The 19,829-nt window shown below is 35.7% G+C and overlaps 1 pseudogene across 1 annotated transcript in view; it reads left to right on the top strand.

The window, feature by feature from the left end:
- Positions 1-3,130: 3,130 nt before the first annotated feature.
- Positions 3,131-19,829, top strand: part of LOC18434967 (putative pre-mRNA-splicing factor ATP-dependent RNA helicase DEAH4) — an 86,660-nt pseudogene continuing 69,961 nt past the window's right edge. The window contains exons 1-8 of the transcript XR_016058572.1: positions 3,131-3,598; positions 8,504-8,596; positions 8,716-8,820; positions 9,744-9,960; positions 15,998-16,050; positions 16,165-16,281; positions 16,852-16,943; positions 18,250-18,336. The product of XR_016058572.1 is annotated as a putative pre-mRNA-splicing factor ATP-dependent RNA helicase DEAH4 (transcript). The remainder of the gene's footprint in view (positions 3,599-8,503; positions 8,597-8,715; positions 8,821-9,743; positions 9,961-15,997; positions 16,051-16,164; positions 16,282-16,851; positions 16,944-18,249; positions 18,337-19,829) is intronic.

The raw sequence follows: 19,829 nt of genomic DNA on the forward strand, positions 1-19,829 counted from the left end.
CAATGAGGCCATTTACTATTGGTATAAGGTGGTCACAATCAATCCTGACCATTAAATGCGAAATTAGGTGGCTGCATTTTTCCATTAATCACGCTCAAAGTTCAAACGCAACTTTCTCGAACTTTGTAATACACCCGAGCTATTTCACATTGCATGGTTATAAATACAGAGAAATATCCCCGATACCCCCTATTTTTGGATTTCATATCTCAATAGACCCAAGGAATCAAAATATATCTCCTAACCCCTGACTAACTCTACTCACTTTTAACTATTTTTTTAGCCCTAACAAATATAAAAAGACACGCTCATTCTAAAAAAATATTCAATCATGGTTGGAAATGATAAATGATTAAGGGCATTTTAATATTTTTAGAGCCCCAAATCAAATAAGGGGAGTACACTGCTTGTTTGAGACGAATAAAATTATTGAATACACTTAACTTGTTAAGGTTGATAAATCCTGCAGTTAGGTAGAAATAAACTTTTAATTGTGGCTTTTGGCCCATCAATGATTTTGTAGATTTGTGAAGGATCTTCACAAAGATACTATTTATCATTTGTACGTAGATGTCACAATCAAATGGGATGGCTTGGAGTGAATCACGAAGTATGAGAACTTTTTTTTCTGGGAAATTTGTATCTATTCAATGACACTCTTATAATCACTCATTTTGGAATTTAAGGATTGTGACTTTTATGTAAAAAAATAAATGGTTTATTTGTAGATAATCTCGATCTTCACTATGTTTTTTTGAGAAGCTATACAATGAGGCCATTTACTATTGGTATAAGGTGGTCACAATCAATCCTGACCATTAAATGCGAAATTAGGTGGCAGCATTTTTCCATTAATCACGCTCAAAGTTCAAACGCAACTTTCTTGAACTTTGTAATACACCTGAGCTATTTCACATTGCATGGTTATAAATAAAGAGAAATATCCCCGATACCCCCTATTTTTGGATTTCATATCTCAATTGACCCAAGGAATCAAAATATATCTCCTAACCCTTGACTAACTCTACTCACTTTAAACTATTTTTTTAGCCCTAACAAATATAAAAAGACACGCTCATTCTAAACCCTTTATCTCTTTACGTGATTTATTCTTTCAAAATTTCTCTCTTTCTCTCTCTTCATTGAGATTCTCTTAAACCACTTATCTCTCTCTGTGTTTTCCCCACTTTCTCTCTCCAAGTCTCTCGCTCTCTCTCTACCCCGTGTTTTCCCAAACCCCTCTCTACCTCTCCCTGTGTTTTCCAACCAACTTCTCTCTTTATCTCTCTCTGTGTTTTTCAACCCCTCTCTCTCCTTGTGTTTTCCCAACCAACTTTTCTTGGTGTGTTTCCCAACCCCACTCTCTCTCCCCCGTGATTGTCCCACCCCACTCTCTCTCCCTCGTGATTGTCCCAACCCCTCTCTACCAATTATTAACGCATATTGTTTAATGTTGCAGCAATGTCATCAAAATGTCTGCCATAGATTAAGCCCATCACCAAGATATTGAGTTATGGAGAGAGAGAGAGAGAGAGAGAGAGAGAGAGAGAGAGGTTGGGAAACATGAAAAGAGAGAGAGGGGGTGGGGATACACAGGGAGAGAGAGAGGGATTTGGGAAAACATGGGGGAGAGAGAGAGTGAGAGACATGGGGGGAGAGAAAGAGTGGGAAAATAGGGAGAGAAGAGGGTTTGGGGAAAGTTATGGAGAGAGAGATTTAGGAGAAAACAGTGTTCACAAAAGCGAACAGGAATGGTTAACCAGACATGGGGAGGTTGGGAAACATGAAAAGAGAGAGAGCGGGTGGGGATACACAGGGAGAGAGAGAGGGATTTGGGAAAACATGGGGGAGAGAGAGAGTGAGAGACATGGGGGGAGAGAAAGAGTGGGAAAATAGGGAGAGAAGAGGGTTTGGGGAAAGTTATGGAGAGAGAGATTTAGGAGAAAACAGTGTTCACAAAAGCGAACAGGAATGGTTAACCGGACATGGGGCTAAAAGTGGTTTAACTGGCCTAATCGGTAAACTTGCCGATTCAACCGTTCTAACCGGGCAAGTCTCTGATGACCAAAAAATTGTTGAAAAAAATAAAAAAGATGAGAAAAAAATCTACTAAAATATGAATTGCATATAAAGAATTATTAAAACAAAACACATTCAAATGAAGTTGAAAATTAATGAAAAACATATTTTAAAAGTGAGTATTAATTACCAAAATAATTTTTAATATTTACCACAATGTAAAAAATATATTTTAAATCAAATTTCTTATTTTTGAGATTTTATAAATATTTTTTTGAATTTTTATTTTTAAAATACCGATTGATCACCAAAACCGTATGAAACCGGATCCGACAAGGCGGTTCCGATCTCATCGGGTGGTTACGGTTAGATGGGGTAAAATCACATGAAGAGAAAGAAAGGATGAGGTTTTGAAAGGATATATCTTTCTTATATTTGTTTGGGCAAAAAGTAAAAAGGATAAAGTTAGCTTAAGGAGTTAGAAGATATAAAACTTATAATTTCTATGACTCAAGATATGCTTTGAAAGCTTGGATCTATTGAGATATAAAACTTAAAAATAGAGAGTATCGAGATATTTTTCCTATAATAGTTGTGACCGCGTATGGTACGTATGGTTATAAATAAGGGTGAGGTTGGTATAAGGTTGCCTCCTTGTGTTATACAAGTAAGATGCACCTATGAAATTTAGATGTTATTTGGGGTCGAAAACTTTATGATGGCTTCACAATCTCTTTTTATCCTCCTTTATAAAATTTAAAAAATTTAAAATCCTAATTTCTAAAATTTTAAAATTAAAAAGTAGTACAGATCGAGCAGATCAAAAAATACTTGAAAATCTTGAAAATTACAGATCGAGCAGATAAAAAAACACTTGAAAATAGGGGGTCCAGATAAGTTACAAAATGCATTATTTTTTGGATTTGAAATTTTCTTTTACTTCATGTTCATTCATCTCGTGGTCGAGATGATCAATTAGAGGATTCTCCTATGCCGAAATAGCAATAGGAGGTCGAGATGATAAAAAAAACACTCTCGGATATAGGATTTTTGAGGTGCACTTTACTTCAATAGCAACCTTGTATAAACTTTTTCCTATAAATAATTTTCACTTCCTCATATGAGTGTCAAGGGAATGGTCTCCTTGTTTACAATCCTATATTTTCCATAAAATTAAGAAGACAATCGCCCCTGGCCATGAGGCATATACCACCCACCACCTGTGTATGTAAAAGAGAGGGACGAGTATTTAGCGTTAGATGCATCTGCAAAAGGAGGGAACCTGGAGAACGTTCTCCCTCGCTCTGCTCTTTTGAATTTCCTCTTCATTTCATCCTGTTATTAGTTTTATTGATGTGAGAGAGAGAGGTGGAGAGATGAGAGAGAAGCTTCCCATATGCAAGTTCGAAGAAGAGATCGTGAAGGTTGGGAGGGAGAACCCAGTGGTGGTGATAATAGGAGAAACTGGCTCTGGCAAGAGCACTCAGCTCTCACAGATCCTTGACAGGCACGGCTACACCGATCATGGCGCAATTGCCGTCACTCAACCATGACGCGTGGCCGCTGTCTCTGTCTCCAGGTATCTCTCTCTTCTGCTGTGTATCGATGCATTCTTTTGTACACGGTGTCTGATGAATTAGGGAACGGGACTTGTTTCTTTGAGGGGATCTTGTGGCATGTCCTGTTTCTCATCTTCTTTAAACTTAGTTTTCTCTTTTTGCAACTGATGCTGCGGAAAAAAATTTCAAAATTCAAATTATAATTTTATTATTATTAATTTTTTTTGAGTTAGGAGGTGCGCCAGGGATAATTAGGTGGGCACGAGTTTATCTTGTGCAGGAATTGATATTGATGAATTGGGTTGGTTAGCTTCAAAGAAAAAAAGGAATATATATAAGATAAGGTTAAATCTAGGGGTTTATTTTTTCAACAATAACCAACTTTGGGAGTGGGAAACTTTAGGTAAAACGAGTTCTATCTATTTATAATAAAATCTTTGGCACAAGTTAAGAGAGAGAAAATAGACATTAGAGAAATTAGGTAAGAGAGAAAATAGGTGTTCTATCTGTTTATAATAAAATCTTTGGCACATGAAGTTAAGAGAGAGAAAATAGGTATGTAAAGTTAAGAGAGAGAAAATAGGTATGAGAAAAAATAGGTTAAAAGAGAAAATAGGGAAGAGATAAAGTAGGAAAAGTCCATGTAGAGAGAGGTTTTTTTGTTTAGTTATTGTTTATCTTCTTTTTAGTCTATTGGGAGATCTCCCTTCATTAAATAAGTGAATGAGTTGAATAGAATTTGGTCATATTGTTTTTGCCTCAGACGTTTAATGTATTCAAGACTAATGTAAGACTTTTTGCCTGCAACTGTGTTCCAAGAGTAATTGTTGAATACGAGCTCGGGCTGATTATGATTATTCCTAATTAGGAATGGGTCCAGCTCCAAATAAGGATTATATGTAATCGATAAGCACCTTTGATCATGAGGTTTTGGGAGATCGATTTTAATACAAAAATCTCATTGTCACTTTATAGAATACGGATCTAGCTTGTAATCTTCGTTACGCTTGAAATTAGCACTTTGGGTTTGTCGTGGAGTTATTGATGCAAGATTAATGTGGTTGTGAGTACCTTCTTCACGAGGAAGATTGTTCTTCAACCTCTAATCCAACCGTTGCATCCTCTGATTCATCTCACGTACTTCAGTTTGAAAATCCTCTAGGGCTTTAGTCAAATTTTCTATAGCTTGTCCCCAACGATCATCCATAGCAGGAGCATGATTAGCTTTTGGTGGCATTGTAAGACAAACTGGATATCTCTATATCTTACTTGCTTTCTGTAGATTTAACTTGCTCAGATACCAATTGGTATGGTATCAGAGCAGGTTAGATTTGAACAAGTTTCTGAGCAAGATTAGATCTACAGAGAGCAAGTAAGATCCCGAGATATCAGGTTTGTTTTACAAGGCCACTAAAAGCTAATCCTGCTCTTGCATCAATTGGTATCTGAGCAACTTAGATCTATAGAGAGCAAGTAAGATCTAGAGATATATGGTTTGTTTTACAATGCCACCAAAAGCTAATCCTGCTCTTGCTAATCTTGCTCCTGTTATGGATGATCGTTAGGGACAAGTTATAGAAAATTTGACTAAAGCCCTAGAGGATTTTCGAATCGAAGTACGTGAGATAAATCGGGAGATGAATCAGAGGATGCAACGGTTGGATCAGAAGTTGCAGCGGTTGAAGAACATTCTTCCTCATGAAGAAGGTACTCACGACCACATTAATCTAGCATTAATAACTCCACGACAAACCCAGGGTGCAGATTTCGAGCGTAACGAAGATTATAGGTTAGATCCGTGTTTTATAGAGTGATAATGAGATTTTGGTATTAAAATCGATCTCTCAAACTTCATGGTCAAGAGTGTTCATCGATTACATATGATGCTTCTTTGGAGCTGGACCCATTCATAGTTAGGAATAGTCATAATCAGCCCGAGCTCGTATTCAATAATTACTCTTGAAACACAGTTGCAGGCAAAGAGTCTTGAAACACAGTTGCCGGCAAAGAGTCTTGAAACACAGTTGCAGGCAAATAGTCTTACATTAGTCTTGAAGACATTGAAGAAGAAGTTAGCCTTGAAGAAATTGAAGAAAAGGTGTCGAGACACAGGGTGAGATTACATCACCAATTAGCCGATGGTGATTGGCTTGAAGCTCGAGGTCGAGATTCTCCCAACCCTGGGAGAATGATGCAGCAAAATAAAATTCAAAATTCAAATTACAATTTTATTATGATTAATTTTTTTTGAGTTTATCTCTTCAGGAATAGGAGGTGCACATGGATAATTAGGTGGGCATAAGTTTATCTTGTGCTTGAATTGATATTGATCAATTGGGTTGGTTAGTTTCTAAGAAAAGAGGAATATAAATAGAATAAGGTTAAATCTAGGAGGGGTTTATCTTTTCAACAATAACCAACTTTGGGGAGGCTTTGGGTAAAATGTGGGCTATCTATTTAGAAGCAAATCTTTGGCATGTGAAGTTAAGAGAGAGAAAATAAGGATGAGAGAAAATAGGGAGAAGAGATAAAGTAGGAAAAGTTCGTGTAGAGAGAGGTTTTTTTTGTTTAGTTATTGTATATCTTCTTTTTAGTCTATTTAAAGGGAGATCTCCCTTCATTAAATTAGTGAATGAGTTGAATAGAATTTGGCCTCGTGAAGAGATTATTTTTGCGGTGGATTCTCTTGCAGACCTTGGAGAGACGGTATATTCTCTTAACCCTTTTTTTTTATTTTTTTATTGTTAGTTTTTCTGGTTTTATTTTCTCCCTGCAACAACAACATTTCGTGATGTGCCACTTTGGAGTTGTTGTTTTTGTTGATCTTTAATGGGATTTAGCTTTTGATTATGGATCAATTATTTTCCCTTTCAAATTTATGCTTAAGGGCAAAGCATTAATGGGTTTTACTTGTTATTAATGTCGTTATATGCATACTGAGACTTTGAATGTTGGCAAAATCTTACAACTCATGGGTTCAATGTATAAAGATTCTTTCAATTGGACTTTTGTATCGCTTAGCAAAAAAATATTGAAGTTATCTCATCTTTGAACTCTACTCAATGTTGTGTAGCCGACAACATGTATTAGGTTATCAGGTACAGATTACCCAATTTATAGTTTCTAGTGATATGGCCCTTGTGATGGTTGTGAGGGTGAACATATTGTGACAAGGACGTGTCTCTACATTTGAGGAGAATAAAAATATTTAGAATATAACTATGATTTTAAGTGTAATATGGAAGTAGTTTCACAATTTAAAGCCAGTGTTTCAAAATGCACTAGGCGGAACCTAGGCGGTCGGGGGGGTCCAAGCCGCCGAGCGCCTAGGCGGGGGCGCTCATAACTTGGGCGGCCCAGTAGAAAAATATTTTTTTTTGGGTTTTCTCTCTCTAAAATAGCCTCTAATGGGTTTTCAGGTTTCAAATGAACTTAAAACCGACAATTTTGCCCATTTAGTATTAAAAAAAGACCCAAAAATACCCTCAAGGAACCGCATTTCTGCCCTTGGGTAGGGCGCAAGCCCTGGGTGGCCGCTTAGGCGGGCGTCCAGGGATATCCGCCTAGGCGGCCGCCCTGGCGTTGGGCGGTCCGCTTTTTGAAACAGTGGTTAGAGCAATGATTGAAAACTCCACCGAGTCCACTCGGACTTGGCTCCTCGCCAAGCCGAGCTAGTGGGTTTGACATCCAATTCAGGCCCCTTAATGGCTTTTTGAAACAGTGGTTAGAGCAATGACTGAAAACTCCACCGAGTCCACTCGGACTTGGCTCCTCGCCGAGCCTAGTAAGTTTGACATCCAATTCGGGCCCCTTAATGTTTTTTTTAAATCTTAAAAAAATATAAAATATGAGATCAATCTACAAATATATGTATTTAGTTTGGATTTTTTAACAATGATTTGTGAGTTTTTTGTTATGTAGCCTATTTTCATATTTTCCTCTTTTTTTGGTATCTTCTAAAATATCTCGAACCATAAACCAATTTTTTCTAAATCCATGTTTTATATATTTTTTAGCTTTTTTGGACTTTTTATGTTGCCTTTAGTTTTTCTTCACTTTTACAAATTTTATTTTATTTTTAAAAAACTGTTTTTATTTTTATTTTTTATTTTTTAAGGTTTTTTGGCCCTGTAAACTACTTGATCAGGTCTGCTTGGACTCCACCAAGTTATTCGCTCAGGCCAGGGCTGAGTTTGGGGCCTGAGGCGAGTTAAAAAACATTGTATTGGAGGATCCATACACAATAGATGCCATTAATCATCATGTGAAAGTTTAATACAACTCGCTGTATAATCTCTACATTAATTAAATGAAAGTTACTTAAAAAAACAATATCATATGAAAGTTAGCAACAGCATCCCATGTACTTTTTGATGCAGTTGTTCCTAGAATATGTGCATGCAGGCCATCACTTGCTGACTGAAAGAGCAGTGCTTCTGAGTGTGAATGTGAATTTACCCTATTTCATGGCTTTTCTAATCTTTTAGCTTTATTACAGAGATTCTTTATCAGCTTTCTTAGTCTTGCAGATGTCCTGTTAGTCAGTTTGCTAGACATTAGCTCTTCCTACTCAAAGTAGCATTGTTCTAGTTGGATTGACTGATTTGGTAGTAGATAATTTTAGAATTTTCCTCTTTTTAGATAATTTCACATATTGTATGATTTGTGAGATTTCTCTACGTGTATGTGCTAATACTTTATTCTTTACACATACATATGCATGTATGCAGTTGTAGTTTAAGGGGATAGTTGACAATTTGTTTTTGCTTGAAATTTTGAATAATAGAATGATGTTTATACTTGTAAAGATTACCAATATCGTGTTTAGCTGTTTTTTTATCGGTCTAATTTGTGGATGTATCAGTTTTTTCTTTGGTTTAACAGTTTTTGAGTTATGTAAAGAAGTTCAACTGTTTTGCTCATAGGAGAGTTGCGCATGAGTTAGGTGTTCAACTTGGAGAGGAAGTGGGGTATGCCATCCATTTTGAGGACCAAACTTCCGATAAAACTCACATAAAGTATTTTCTATATTCCTTTTTATGTATCTTTCTTTTTGACTAACCCACTTTTTCAGTGAAATTTGATTTGAATTATCTTGAGGTACAGTTGTTCTGACAAAAATTCTTTGAACTTTCAGATACCTGACTGATGGTTGTCTCCTTCGTGAAAACCTTTCTGATCCAGAGCTAAAGCAATATTCTGTCATCATATTGGATGAAGCTCATGAGAGGAGTTTAAACACGTACGCTTAATGTTTTGCAATATTTTTATGGGTGTTGATTGACATTTTAGAACATCGAAGACTTTGCTGGCGAGCACAAAAGTTAGCATCTAGCTTTATATATATTTTGAGACCAGTTTGTTCTGTTTATGGAAATTTGTATCTAGTTGCAACAAATAGGTAGGCACAATCTCTGAATTTGACCCTTAAGTTCTGTTGCGAATTTTTGGTTGTATGGTTACTTCATTTTGTTTGTACAGTCTGAGCACCTGCTTTGTGGGATGCCTATATCCACAACTTTTTGTAACAATACCTACACTTAATAAAGTCATCTTTCTCTCAAAAAAATATGAGTAGTAGTCTTAATCTTCCTGTTCATTAGTTGTCTGTGGAACATTTACTTTGAATGAGTTTATTTACTAGTTTCTTGCGACCATTGATCATTGAATGCATAAATTTAAATGGGAGATTGGTTGTTTCTAATAGAGAGAACTTTCCATTATGTTTGTGATTCTTAATTCCTTTTATTCACTTTTTACACCTTGTGACATTTTTTTTTTGAACTATTCCTTTTGACATTTATGCATCCCCTTTCTTGTTGATTATTTCACACTTTCGATATTTCTTTTATTAGTTCCAGCTTAGTGTAAATGTCATTTATCTCACGGTGGTCTCGTATATGCCTTCCTAGTATTCATTGGCTCCTTTCTAACCACATAAAGAGAAGTCCTGATTAATTTGATTTTAAGTTAACATCTTTGCATGGTATAGTTTCCTTCCTTCATTCCTTTTTCTTTGTAGACATTTTAACGGGTAGGTATGGAACCCTTGACATCAACTTGTGGTGCCGCTACCGTGACCATCCAGGCCAAGGGTCTTCCTTCTTCCTTTCCTTTATTTGCCCATGGATTTCTAATTTTAGTTTCTCATATTCTTGATTGTAGTGACATATTGCTTGGCTTGATGAAACGCTTGGTTCGGGTACGGCATCTAGATTTGAGGGTTATAATCACATCAGCAACTTTGGATGGGGCAAAAGTATTAAATTTTTTCTCTGATTGTCCAATTCTTGCGGTGCCTGGGAAGTTGTTCCCCGTGGAAATATTTTACAGCAGTGAACCCCCAAAAACTATATTGAATCTTCCTTGCAAAGTGCTCTTGGTAAGCATGCAGCTATAAATTTTGTTTACATAGTATAGTTGTACAGAATAACCTTTCAAACTTTAATGATTTGCATTATTTGGTTCTCTTGATTATGTTCCTTACATAGTTAGCAAGTCGGGGGAATAATAATATATCGGCAAGCCAAAACATTGGCAATGAAACGGTTTTGTTTGAAAAAGTCGTTGGAAAAAATCGGGTAAAAAATATAGATCGCCAAAAAATGAGGTAAGTTATAAAGTAGTGAATAATTCGGATTTGTCTCAAAAAAATGGAGTGAAAAAATCGGATATGTAAAGATGACATAATATAGGAGTATGATTTGCAGTTATTGTAAAGATACATTAAACCCATTGAACAATAATGTTTTGACCTTACCAAGTGTCGTTAGAGTGATACTCGACAATTTATTTTCTAAACTTTCAATAAGTCCAACAACAGTGCTTATTCTGTTGTCACAACACAAAACATATCACATATTATTTAGAGCATAAAATGAAATTATACATAATACTTAACACAAGAACTACATTAGTAGATAACAATAATGGTAAACTAAGATATAGGATTATTGTTTGAAGGAAAAAAAAAAAACACAAAAAAACCCTCAGTATAGGATTGCAATTAACTAAAACAAAATACAGACCCAAATACGTTAAATAGAAGTCCATCCAAAATGCTAAGTTGTAAACACCAATAAAATGAAAAAATAAAAAATAAAAATAATCAAACTTCTCTTTATAGAAGGAAAGCAACAAAACGATTAAGCAAATTTGAATCTCACACTGAATTCCTAGTTGATTAAATCTTTAGTATACAAAATCTTTAAGCAATTTCGAATCTCTCACAAAATGTCTTTATAAGGATGCATTGGATTTAAAGAAAAAATAAAAAATATTTTCCATTGGGTTAATCTTCTAACTCTGCCTATTATTTTGAGATATAGAATTGTTTTGATATCTTATTTTTTGGGGAATATATTGTTTGTAATTTTTTGTAATCATTTTTTAAGGGAAATTATTGGTGAAACGTTTTATGGAGTTTTACTTTAAATCAAGATTCTTAATTTACTCCTACAATTAATTTGCTTAGCTTTAAATAAAAATTCAATAATACTAAGTTGATGAAAAAATAAAGTTATAGGGAAGAAGTTTTTTTGAACTTTTTTTTGAAAAAGGATAAAATACGGGTTTACATCGGTTCCGTGAAAAAAACGTGATTTTTTGAAGATCTTTTGAAAAACTCGGATTTCTAAACGGATTTCAAAAAATCGTGTTTTAAACGGAGACTTGCTAACTATGGTTCCTTATCATGTTAAGTCAATATGATTATTGGTACACCTTTCTTTGATTATGAAATACCCCTTCGTATTAGAACACAGGCTTGGTTAACATTGTTCTCTTAATTAAATGTCGTGTGCATCCTATAAATTGAGCCCTTGTAAGGCATTAATACTGTCAAGCAATAAGAGTCACTTGCAAAAGCCAAATGCTTTCCAAAATCTTGAAGAAGCGAGTGAGATGAAGTAGCCTTAGTTGATTACCAATCGATACCAAGTTGCTATAGTTATGATTTTTTGTGAACTTGTGAGTCATGCAGCTGTACCTAGTTGTTACAAATATTGAGGATGAAAGAGTCCCTATACTCCTATGAGTTGCCCTGTCATATGTCCTCTTCCTCGTTCCTATACTCCTGCAAGTGGCCTTGTTTTTGATAGAGGGAAATTGAAAGTGAATAGAAGAATCAGCAAGACATCAAGCTAAACACAGACAACAATCATGAGAAACCTAGGGATTCTTCCTTAACCCAAACTAGGATTTCAAGTTAGAGACCACTGTCTCTCTCTCTCTCTCTCTCTCTTTGCTGTAAAATCATGTGGAATGACCCCTTTAAGCCCCCCATACCTCTTAAATAATAGTATTTAGTGTTCAAGGACATTAAATATTTATACAATGATCAAAATGAGCTCCAAAATCCTAACTTAAACACAAAATTCGTAATGACAATCTTACCCCTGACATTTTACTCTAAGTACTTTTCTAAACTGCTAAATAAAAATATAAAAGCCCTATAATCCCAACAAATTTTAAAACCCTAAAATAAGAATTGAAATGTGCATCACTTAAGATTAAACAAAAATTAAAACTAAGAATAATTTTTTCCTACACCAATCTACCCTAGTTGTAGAAAACTTGTCCTTGAGTTTTGAAGTAGGCTAAAATGAATTTTGTGTTTATTCCACAACCTCCTCCACCAGAAAATTGTGCTTTGAATCGTTGGAACTGTGGGTTATTGGCCTAATCAAAATACAATACTTATGCATTATGATTGGGGCTTTGAAATCATCTGATATGTTCATAAACTCTTTTGAGAATCCCTTGAGGAAAAAGTCATTATATGTCGATAGAATAATTATGATATGTACACTTGGTTCAGTCGCATAAACAAGCTAAAATTGTATTGGTTCAACAATATCACCCTGCTGAAATTGCCTTGGTTTTTTATTTGAAGGAGGACATTCTTAATTTTAGTGCAGATTATACCAAAATTAGCATGTTGTAGATTGAGACTTATAACCGATCTTTAATACGTGCTTAGATGAAGAATAAGACTTGTGGGAGATACGGTCTATGATGATAAACAAGAAGGAATCGAAGGAGAATCAATAGGTGAAGTTGTTGGTTCAACCATCAAATTAAATGCTCATCTTGAAGATGCACCCATCTTCCATTCTAAGGCTTAGCCAAGGGAATTTCAAAAGTGTTATAGGGATGAATCGATGCAATTTGAACAAGTTATGTGGCTGAACGGGCTCTATCGACATACAATGACCCTTTGCTCGACAGTTTCTCAAAATTTTTTATGAATATATTAATCAAGGTTTAAAGAACGGTGCACCCAGCAGCTAGGTGCCCAATACACCTCTGTCCGCATGCCTAGACCTGGGCACCCCATTCTGGGCGGCTGTACTTGGGCAGGCGCTTAGGGACGTGGGCCTTTTTTTTATTTTTAATGATGCCCAAAAGGGCAAAAGGGGTAATTTTGATCCCCAAAAAGGTTTAAATAATTTGTGAGATTTTATTTTCGACCTCGCAAAGTTAAAAGAACACTGTTTTAAGCCCTCAATCTCTTAGCAATACCTATTTCTGATAATCAAAAGTATTTTTCGTGGTTTGAAGAAGCTTCCTAAACTTTTCTCTTATTATGAAATATGGAGAGTTGGAGACTAATACTAATACATAGCTTGTTAGACTTTTAAATTTTCTAATTTTTTGTGGTTTAAATTTTGTAATTTTGAGCAAGTTTTCTCAACTTGCGATGTGTCATATTCAAGGCCCTCAACTCAATGCAACGCTTGAGGGCCTGACCTAGATGTATTTAAGTTCTTTTTAATGTTTTATTATTTCCTTTCTTCATTTGTTCTTATTTTTAAACACCTTCAATGACTTGCTCTGTTGTTTTCCTCTACTATTTCTTGAAGCCTCTTTGGTTTTACACAAGTTTGAGCGGGTCACTGACTGACTATTTGCGAGATAGAAGTCTCTTGTGATATCTATTTCTCATATATTGGAATTTGACGGAACCCATCTCTCCATAGTTTTAAATTAACAAGTTTAAGCACTCATCAGCGTAGAATAGACTTTAAGTAATCTGTTTTGTCCTATATTTCGCATATAAACAAGGGTTTATTTAGGGTATTGAGCCCGTGCCTCTTTGTCTTAGTTATGGACGACTTTATCAGGCACCTACAGGATGAGGTACCATAGTGCATGTTGTTCGCAGATGACATAGTTTTGATTGATGAGACACAAAACGACCCCAACACAAAGTTAGGAACTTTGGAGGGATGCTCTAGAATCCAAAGGTTTTAAAATTAGCGGGACTAAGACAGATTATATGGAATGCAAATTTAGAAATAATATGAGTAGAGACGAGGAAGTAGTTAAGATTGACGGCTAAGAAGTACAAAAAAGACTACAATATCAATATCTTGGGTCGATAATCTAGGAAAATAGAGCGATTGAGGAAGATGTCGCACACAGAATAGAGCTGGGGGGTGAAGTGGAGATGTGCAACTGGAATTTTATGTGATCACCACATACCAATGAAGCGGAAGGGCAAGTTCTATAGGACAGTTGTGAGACCAGCTTTGCTTTCGGGGGTGGATTGTTGGGTAGACAAAAAACAATATACTCATAGAATGAGTGTAACGGAGATGAGGATGTTGAGATGGATGAGTGACATGACAAGAAGGGATAGAATTCGAAATGAATCCATTTAGGGAGAATTTAGGTGTGGCACTAATAGGCGTCAAGATGAGAGAGAATAGACTTAAAGGGGTTCGTTATATGTGGCACTGACCAAGTACAACACCTGTTAGGAGGTGTGAGTTAGGTCAAGTAAAATGACTAAAAAAGGCAAGGGGTAGGTCCAAAAGGACGTAGTTGAAAGTAGTTTGAAAAGATATGGGGGTTTATGGCCTCACTGAGGGTGTGATATTTAATAGAGCAAAATAGCAGATCGGGATTCGTGTAGCTGACTCCAATTAATTGGGAAAATGCTATGATGATGAAGATGTTTTTTTAGGGATTCTAAGAGCTTTTTATATTTTTAGGATTTTTAGAAGTTGTTTAGAAAAGTACTTAAAGTGTCTCAGGTAGGTGCCCGACCCTATCTTGGGTGTCTGCCTAGGTACTTGGCCCTTTTTTAGAGAGTAAAGTGGCTGGTCTTTTTGGCCCACAATTTTTTCATTTAAGGCTATTGGTGGTAGGCTAAACCCTCAAAGGGAAAAAATTGGAACCTAGGCCACCAAATCTATTGATTTTGAGATATGTGAATAAAAAAAATAAAAATAAAAATCCGAGATTTCAAGAAACATCCATAAGCTTTCTCTTCATTGTTGGAATTTCATCCATAAGCTTATACTTCTCTTTTGTATTTCATCATGTCTAGTTGTGATAGTGTTCATGTGTCAGTATGGAGTACGACAAACTTAGTGTGGATCAGATAGTTGGAGGTTGTCACACCATGGACTTGTTTATGTTTTGACTTTTTGCCCACTAAACTTTCAATGGTTTGAAGTTTTAAACGTGTTTCAACATTCATGTATATATATTTGCATGGAAAATGTTAGTTAGAATACATATAAATGCAAAAAATACAAAATTAACAAGATATATATGCAACTTTTCACCCGAGAGCGCCAGGCTGGCCGCCAAGCGTTTTTTGAAACACTGGACGCATTTGTCATGGTGATATGAAATCTCTACATTTACCTTGTTCTTTAAAGTCCCTTTGGATATCTTGATAGCCTCATTTGGCCTTATTTTCGACTACCACTGAGGGCGTTTGTGGAAGTATGCCGTTCATCATTCCATATAAACGACGCTTGAGATGTTTGTTTTTTTCCCGTTGTTGTGCAGAAGGAGGCTTTCTTTCCTTTGCTGCCTGTGGGGTTTGATTCCTGAAAAGGCACCTGTGAATAGTGGAGTGCTAGGCAGGCATGCTACTTATTCTTGGGTAACTTTTAAAGGAGTTTTATTCCTAACCTGAAAAATTGGGATGTTCGGCCTCTGATAATACTTCATATTCAAAGGTTGATGCCATTATTAAATTTCATGTTCTGAATCTTTTTGTGGAATTTTTGTTCGTGTCCTTAACATTTGTTTTATGTACACGCTTAATACTTTGGGATTCACTTACCCAAAAAATATGTTTTGGGATTTGTTATTTCAAGTTATTTAGTTTCCACTTGATGTTCGTCTGAAGTATACATCACCAACATTGACAAATGTTTGGATACATGGGGTACAATAACTTTGTTTTATTGGAATGACCGGTCTTCATTCCCCATTGTCATGCATTTGCTACATTGTCCATGTATAGGTCATTTATAAATGTTCTACCCCTAGCTGTAGAACACTGACCCTTACACAGAAGGTACTTTGGGCTGCGTTGTTATTTTGAAATGCTTAGTTTGTTAGAGTCATATTGCAAAAGTTTTATTTGGCTCTGATCTTTGTAACTTTAATTATAGATATACATGTCAAGGAACCGCCTGGGGATGTCTTACTATTCATGACAGGACAAGTGCGTAATGTGGTTTAGCACTCAAAATGATTCCACTTGTTAGTCAGTTTCTTTGTTAATTTAACCCTTCAATCCTGTCTTCTTGTGAATGATTTTTTATCCATGCATGTGTAGGAAGATATAGAAAAAACAGTTTCAAAGTTGGAGGAGAGAATCCGGAGTTTGGAGGAAGGCTCTTGCATGGGTGCCATAATCCTTCCGCTTCATTGCTCCTTGCCTCCGGAGATGCAGGTGAGGCTTTATAATATATTTTCTTTCAAAAATGCATTTTAACCTTAAATAAACCTTTGCGATTGAATATAAATATCATACATCCTTGCTTAATATTTCACATCCAGCATTGTGATTACAGTTATTATTATTTATTACTCATTTGGATGGTCCTCTCAACCATGTCTTGGGGGTGTTTTAGACTTTGCTGCACCATTGGTTGAGGGTGGTGCTTTGGATTCCCTTTCCAGTTGTGGTCTGGTATTGGGGACATTCAGAATATCCTTTGTGGATGGGATAAAACTGGTTTTTCCATTTTTATTACACTTCCAAATTGCACGTTTTTGTGTGTTCATCAATATATGGCAGGCCCGAAATGTAGTCAGTTTTCAAATCCACCCTTAATCTCTTTGTAATGCTTCTCCTGATTGGACCAAATCAAATTTCATCTTCATGTTTGGAGTTACGACCAAGGCATTTGGCCTAGTCTTTCATTTCACGAGCAATTGCATCTGATTATGGGTTTGCTTTCTTTATATTGAGAGGTATCAGTGTACTTCTATCGATGGTTTTGTTTTTGCTTTGCTGCAGGTAAGAGTATTTCAACCAGCACCCCAAAATTGCCGGAGATTCATTGTTGCCACAAATATTGCTGAAACATCTTTGACTGTGGATGGAGTTGTGTAACAAGATATTTACTTCTGTTGGCGGGACCATAATTGTTGCTGACTGTTGCCTTTCTGTTGAGATTGTTCATCATAAATTTTCCTCTAATCTGCTTCCTCTGTACTGAAACACTGTTCTAACACCACTTTATGGTTTGGGATTCTTTCTGGCTTTGTGATGGTTCAGCATTCTTTTTAGGATGTCTTTTGTTTTCAATAATCTTGGAAGTGAACTGAACATTAATTAAAACTGACAGGTTTCTCAATTTGATATTCTTGTGGACACCTCTTTTAGTTGGATCAGTTGCATTGGCTGAGACAGAATTTTAAAAGAAAATTGGGAAACAAGGGAAGTTTCATAAAAAGGTCAAAAAAATAGAGAGGAAAAGTGGAAATTCATAATCAAATTTTTATTTGCTTACCACTTTAATTCTAATTTTTAGTTTTTGAATCTATTATCCAGATAAACTTCTAATTATAGCCCAAAACACATTATGCACATAGGGAATGTTGATCCTAAGGATGTCTTGCATTGATTCCTAGGTTTTTATATATTCTAATAATGTACCCTTAGGTTCCTCATGAAGATATTTGCATGTAAAAAACTGGGAAAACCAGTAGAACAGTTCTGTGAACCATGGGTTTAGAACTAACAGCCACAAAGCGGAGTAACTATATGAAGAGTCCAGGCCTAACTAGTTCATTTCTAAAATGACTTGTTGAGCTATATTATATGTTTATTGAACTGCTATTCTTTTGAGAATGACCTGTGGACCTAGAGGAACTCATTTGACACAGTTTAATACCTGCAAATCAACTGAATTTTTGTTGATTGGGTTAGGTTGCTAGGTTTTTGTCAAACTAGTGAGACCAGGTTGGTGTAAATGCATGGCCCAGGAAGTTACCTTGTGGGGTCTACTTTGGGCTATCAAGGCTTGGGCAGCCATTTCTCTAGTGATCTTGCCCCACAACTAGGTTCGTCATGCCTTTGGAGGGATCCTGTGGGATTTTTGTGATGATCGCCTATTCTCTTTGTTGTTGTATTAGATAACCGTTGAATACTGTAATTTGAGTAATTTGAGATTGCATTTAACAATCCCTGAAAAATATTGGCATGCCAGATTTACGTATAATTTGTTCTTTTATACATGTAAATATTGGCGTGCTGGGTTTATGTGTTAATTTGATTTTTTACACATCTTTCCATATAAACTTGGAATATTGGAATTACAAATGATTATTTCTTTTTTTTTTGGTTAAATTTTGTTGTTTATGTTGATTCAAGCCTTCGATTATCTTAATGCTAATTATCCTTTTTTGGCAGGTACGTTATTGACTCAGGATATGTGATGCAACGGAATTATAACCCTTCTAAGGGCATGTATTCTCTTGACATTGTTAAAATTAGCAGGTGAAGGGATTTTAGTTTTGGATCTTCCGAGATTCAATGAACTATTTTCATCTCTTGTATATTTTTGAATGCACTTCTGAATTTGTAACCAATTTAAATGGTATTAGTTGCTAATTTAGAGAACTTGATTGTTATTTGTTTTTGTTTTGATTAAGTCATGTGAGCTAACTAAATTTTAAGCAGTTTTGTATTTATAGACTGTACCATTGTGGCTGTTATGTTTCGATTTAGAATTGTTTTCATTTATTTGCTTTCATGTCTTTACTTTATTATACAAGGCATGCTCATACCGCATTCATATGGTTTTTATTTGAAAGAAGTGGCTATGTGGAATTCAATGGAATAAAATATCTTTTCTTTTATGGGAAAGGTTTCTAAACTTCCCCTACAACATAGAAAATATATACTTCCTGCTTTATCCAGCCGTCCAATTTAGCTCAAGTGAGCCACTGATTGTTTAATCGAGATCCGACGTCTTAGAGTATTTTATTTTTAGTTTTTTTTCTAATAATTGTATGAATATGAAAGTTGCTATGTGTCATCTTCTTAATGTGGCGCACCTAAAAAAAAAATATTAAAAAGAATTTTTTGATAAAATATAATGACCAAAATACCCCTTGAAACTTTCAGGGGTATTTTGATCATTTTATTTTATTGGGAATATTTTTTACTAATGTGAGTTTAGGAGAGGAATGGACGCCCAAAATTTGGTGTCAAAATATTTTGTAGAAAAAATTAAAAATAAAATAGTGTAGAGACGTGATATTGTGATTGGGGCCATCTCAGCCATCCATTCAGAATGGACGGTTGGATAGGGGGAAGTATATATAATTTATACAGTAGGGGAAGCATAGAAAGCTCACGCTTCTTTTATTAATGTATCTGAATTCCACTTAAAGGTGCTACATAACACTGCTGTAAATAAGATATAAACCTTAAATATAACCTAGGATCTTTGTTTTCACTGCCAAATAGAATAGACACAATCTAGTATTAAAAAATAAGCTTTGACTATGAACTTTAGTACAAATAATGTTCTTGGAACTACAAATAACAAGCAAAGTATGATTGAAAAATAAAACTAAATAGCTAGAAAGACTTACTTAAATTTGCCTAGGGTCACCCCTTTAGGACTTAGTACATCCCACACTCAATTACCTGACCGATGGCGCACTCTGATCCTATTGGTCTTGATGAATTTTCTCGGTCTGAAAGCTTCCTCGGGCGATATCTTTCAGATCTAGGGTTTTGGGAGCATAAACAAGGTTACGATTTCTAGACCCCTTTTTAGACCTCTCTAAGGCATCTCCCTGGGTCTTACTGTGGGATAGGCGTGCCCCTCTCTATTATCTTTGGGTGGTGTGCCACCCTTAGTAGCCTAGGGTGGTGCGTGCCACCTTTTGGTGATTAGAGAGGAGAGAGAGAGAAAGAGATAGAGAGATTGAGGCATGAAGGAGAGTGAAGTAGGATAGAGAGGCTAGAGTGTGCTGTAG

This window comes from Amborella trichopoda, chromosome 6 (assembly GCF_054954075.1).
Source record: "Amborella trichopoda isolate Santa Cruz 75 chromosome 6, AtrichopodaSantaCruz75HAP2 v2.0, whole genome shotgun sequence".
Lineage (NCBI taxonomy): Eukaryota > Viridiplantae > Streptophyta > Magnoliopsida > Amborellales > Amborellaceae > Amborella > Amborella trichopoda.